The sequence below is a fragment of the Rosa rugosa genome, chromosome 1 (genome assembly GCF_958449725.1).
Source record: "Rosa rugosa chromosome 1, drRosRugo1.1, whole genome shotgun sequence".
NCBI classification, from domain to species: Eukaryota; Viridiplantae; Streptophyta; class Magnoliopsida; order Rosales; family Rosaceae; genus Rosa; species Rosa rugosa.
The window spans coordinates 17,739,901-17,745,050 of NC_084820.1; the positions used below are offsets into that span (position 1 = coordinate 17,739,901).

The following is a 5,150-nucleotide window of genomic DNA, read 5'->3' on the forward strand; positions in this document are numbered from 1 at the left end:
TATTAATAGTTCCATCTGCATTAAGGTTCACAGTAAATACCCAACGACATCCTACAATCTTCTTTCCAACCGGCACTAGGCCAATTTCGGAATCAGACAACACATATCAGACGACAGCAAGAAATATTATGTTGTCTAAGTTTTTGAATCCAACAATGGTTTTTTCTTAGCTCTTGTGCAATAGCATTTTAGACAATGGTTGATTTTTTTGATGTTGTCTGAATGAATTAATTCAGACATCAGTTATTATGTGATGTTGTCCAAGGTTCATTTATACAATGGCTGATTTTTGGTGTTGTCTGATTGTTTTCAATCACACAACTGTTATTAGGTGTCTGTTGTCTGATATCTTTTAAGTCAATGTCTGCTGAAAGATGTTGTCTGATTTGAGTGTTTCACACAATAGTTTTTAATTTGTCTGTTGTCACAATAGTTTCAGACAATGCACCTTATTTGATGTTGTCTGAATTTTAGGGGTTTATTTTAATTTTTTTATTTTTCGATACAAGCTGAGTTTTAGCTAGGGTTGATATACCACTTCAATACACAAACATAAAAAATTTAACTTTTCCCTCTCCATTCGACCAAAACACTCGAGCTCCCGCCTCTCTCTCTCTTTGTCAAAATCATTTTCGATCTCACCAGCGCTCAGTCCTCAGTACTCTCAGCCAGCGACGGAGCTATTACAAGGGCTACTTGGGTTGTAGCCCAAGGGAAAATTTGGGCCAAAATCTGCCAAGTAGGCATTTGGCTTGCTGCTATCGTGCTTTGCTGCTGTCGATCCCGACTCTCATACTCTCCCCGTCTCCCTTTTCGGATCGATTTTGGTTCCGCCTTCCAGAGTTCCAGGCTCCAGCCACCAATCCACCTCCCCTTTCAGTCTGCCTGAGCCACATCCTCTGCCACCGAGTCACCTCCACTACGAGTCTGCATTTCTGATCTCTGCGACTCCTTGAAGGCTTAAATCCCTGAATCTTAGGTAAACACCATAAACTGATTACCCAGTACCCATGATGCTGATGATGTTTGATAATTGGGAATGGGTTGTCCAGATTCGTGAATCGTGATGTTTGGTGTTTAGGGTGAGGTCGTAAACTGATTACCCAAAAGTCCAATACCCAATACTGATGCTGAGAGCTTCTGTCTGATTGCTGGAAATGAAGAGGCAAAATCTCTCCAAGTCAAGTGGTGCTCTAGTACCAATTTCTCTTCTTTTCAGATTTATGAGTTTTGGTTATTCTGGAAATTGGATGTGTTGATAATGTATGAGTTCTGCAACGATTTTGATTGCTTAGAATTGGATGTGTTCAGTTTGAATGATCTGCAATTGGATGTGTTGAGATTGAGTTTGATATTTGATCTCTAGAATCATTAGAGCATATTAGAGCAGCCATTTAATTTTATCTGTTAGAGCAGAATTCCTACATTTAATTCTATCCGTTTAGAGCAACCATGTATTCTAATGTAAATTATATATAAACTTCACGGGATTTGGACCCGAGGATTGTCCGGTGTATATCAAATCTGTTAGAATAAGTGCCTCTCTCTCTCTAAACCCTAGGTGTCTGGTCTTCCCTTAGGAGTGCATGCTTGGTCCGACGGCACGCCCTCGCGGCGGCGTCGTCGGACAGGCCAGAAGGGACGTTGTGTCCTATGTTGTGCGGTCCAGTCGAAGGAAGGTTTGCAGGGTGACGGCGTCGCGGCTCTGGGCTCGTGGAGTCTCTGACGCAGAGAGGCAGCGGCGAATAGAAGGCTGGTCAGTGGGGCTGGTGTCGCAGAACCCCAGGGAGGAGCGTAGACGATCTGTTTGGTGGGATCGGAGATCGTCGGACGGTCTGTTTGGCGGACGATCTGTTTGGTGTGGATCCAGAATCGGACGGCGTTGTCTAATCGTCTGGTGGCTACGATCGGATCGTCTGGTGCTGCTGCCGGTGGTGGCACGGCGTGGGAGCTTCTCGCCTGCGCGTGGCGTCATGGCCTCTGTGATGAAAACCTTGGGTTTGGGCCGGTTGATAACGTGGTCTGGGCTTTGCCCCTTTGCCTACTTTACTTTTCCTTTTCTGTTTTGTCTAATTATTATTTACTTTTAGTAAGAAGTGGCTATATGCCAGTAATAAGTCCCAACCTTTTTTGGGTAGGGCGACGTGGGCTTGGTCCCGGTATGCACACTCTGTGTGCCTTGTCTGGCCTAGCGAGGCGGCGAGCTATTTGTTTGATCAAATGGACGCAACCTCCTAGTGGCAGGATGAAATTGAGTGTCGCCGGATTTATTTCCGTGCGGCAACATAGTGGGAAAGCTGTGCTAAAGCAGGTAATTATGCTTCTTCGTAATAGAGTTCTCTTTCCGGTATGTCACCGCTATGTCAAAGCAAATAGAATAGCCATTTGTGCACTCTTTGCTAATTGGTGCTTGTTAGAATACATAGATTTTGTGGAGAATCCGGGTTTTAATCTAGGATGTTCTCTCTATGCTTATTGTCATTTGGGGTTCAGGCTCTATGTCCCCCCCTTGTATTCTGCAATTTCATTAATTAAGGCTTGAGGGCAGCCGCACCAGGCCCACTTCAAAAAAAAAAAAAAAAAAAAAAAGCTACTTCTCAGCAATATGCAATGCTAACATGATTTGCTAGAATGTAACATATGAGAGAAATATATGCAATCTGGTAGTAGTAGCAAAGATGTTAGTTTCCCTTTCCCTTGATTAGAAAGAATTTCTGTGACTTGGTATGTTTGATCTTTGTTCTTGTTTCCTGGAAATTATACTTCAAGCCTACACTAATCCATGTGGTTTCATTTTAAATTATGTATTGAAGGAAGTGATTTGGTTGTATGTTGTTTTAATTGGGTGCATGTGAGGCTACTGTATTCATGAGTTGATGGCTTTAATTTCTGGGGTTTTAGCTAGAAACCCAAGTGCCCAGATTTGCTTGTTTGGCAGCCCTTTAGTTAAAATTATAATTTTTTGTTTCTTATCTTTAGAAAGCCAAGTCCCGATACCCAATTCAAGAACAACTCTTTCTAGCTAAGACAGCGTAGTCGAGAAAATGTAAGGAAACCTTTGGGTTCTTTAATTTGATTCGATTTTATTTCAAATCTAGGGTTTTTCTTTGTTAACGAGGTACTATATATATATATATATATATATATATTTATGTGTGTGTGTAAATTTTCTAGTTTTCTAACTCTAGTAGTCTTTGGGTTTTAAGTAAGACTTCTGTTAACTGCTATTCAGGAATGATGCAACTAGTGATATTCAATTTATGATCTCACTGTCAAGGTAAACCTTCATATTCAATCAGTTTGCAGTCCCTTTGATGGTTGACTTGTTAAGTTTGTTAATGCAGGATGCTAATGGCAACGATGCGGATCTTAGTGTGTACAAGGGGAAAGTTCTACTTATTGTCAATGCTTCCAAATGGTATTCATCTCATATTCGTCAATTCTCACATTTACTGATTCTTTGTTCTATTGTTCACTGCTATTTTTTCTTTTTCTGCTGATTTGTTGTAGTGGACTGACCTAGTTGTAATATAGTTGGTTGATCTGTTGTAAAATGAAAATGGAGTAATGGTTTTGTTGAGAGTGCTAGCAAAGTAGCAAATTGTTTTGTAGAAAGTGCCAGAAATGATTGAATCTATATTTTTCTTTTAAAAAGCTGGATTATTGATTAGATACTTGTTCTACTGTTTTGATTGTCAAATTGAATCTTTGTTCTATTTTTCTTAATATGTGTTCGGAAAGCTTGCTTCACCTATTCTCAGTCAATATTGGAAGACTCAATTGCTCCAAATCTCTGTAAGTCAAAATATAAGATCTACTTCAACTTCTTTACAGTTAATATTTGGCCTACTTCTACTTCTTTACAGTTAATCTTTCTTGTTTCTCCTCCCAAGGATAGTAGATACTATTTAATTGATTATCTGACAATGTCCTTTCCAGTTTCCATCCCTACAAGAATTGAGTCAGTAACTAGCTAGATTTTACTTTTGTTTTTATGGTAGTTGTAATCCTGATTTCTTGACACAAATGTTAAATTTGTTGAGAACAATGCTTACTGTTCTTGACGCATGTGGCTTTCCATAATGAATGGAGCTACATTAAGTGAGGATAGTCACAGGCTGCAACAATTATCGGTTTGGTACTACGATAGTAACATCTTTATGCCACACTAGCTTTGACTGTTTGTTTCTTTCCACTTTGATGCCAAGACCCAAGTATAAGGATTTAATCAGCTCAGACTTCTCTACGGGACACCTATAAATATGTGGGAGGTCCTGAAGTCTGTGAAAGATACTCATTTTCATGTTACAATGGGAAAATTGCAATAGGATTTTATCTATGTTCAGTGTTCTAGGGCTGCATATCTATTTAATAGATGTTTATGTAGCCTTCAAAATCACAGATATCTATTTAATATGTTGAATGGTTACTAGTGCCTTCACTTTCATTTTCATAATGGAACCCACGTCAATGCATCAGGGGGCTCTGTGTGTGTGTGTGTGTGTGTGTGTGTAAAAGAAAGTAGACAGCTTCAAAATCTCTAGGTTTTGTTACAATATGTAACATGCTTGTTTTGGATTGAATTGTCTCTAAGATCTGGTTTTGGAGCAGACCAAGTATGGGTTTCAACTCTTCTACTCTGCTAGAAATCTTTGCCAAAAATTGACTGTTGGGATAATTGGCTGGTAGAATATGTTGTACTTTCAGCTGTTGTTTAGTCCAATGTATAATTCTTAGTATATAGCCTATTCACTCAACTCTGCATTATTATATCCAGGTTCTTACCCTGTGAGAAACTCAATTGTAAGTCTCCTATATTCATTAAGATTGATTTGCCTCCTACCAAGTGTACTGATGGCTCATGAATATATGGCACGATCGTGTCGTGTTTAATAGCTGTAGGTTTTCATTTGTTGGTATGTTATGTTCTACCATTGTTGGTCTGTGGCATTTCACATTTGTATGATTGGTTTGGTTAAATACTGTGCGCTATATAGAAACAATTAAATATAGAGTAGTAAGAAGATTTAAATGTGTACATAAGAAGATTTAAATTCCATAAACTTATGCTTTGCTAGTTGATGTTGTAAATAGGACTCTCTTAGCAGGTAGAAAGGAGTAAATTCTAGTAAGAACTCTAATTTTCATTT

At 39.1% G+C, this 5,150-nt stretch overlaps 1 long non-coding RNA gene across 2 annotated transcripts; it reads left to right on the top strand.

Moving 5' to 3' along the window:
- Positions 1-840: 840 nt before the first annotated feature.
- Positions 841-4,497, top strand: LOC133727444 (uncharacterized). Of its 2 annotated transcripts, none has more exons than XR_009855181.1 (4): positions 841-979; positions 1,082-1,196; positions 3,345-3,418; positions 3,742-4,497. It is a non-coding gene; the product is annotated as an uncharacterized LOC133727444 (long non-coding RNA). The 2 variants fall into 2 exon arrangements; XR_009855182.1 differs by having other exon boundaries at positions 850-979; positions 1,053-1,196.
- Positions 4,498-5,150: the final 653 nt, after the last annotated feature.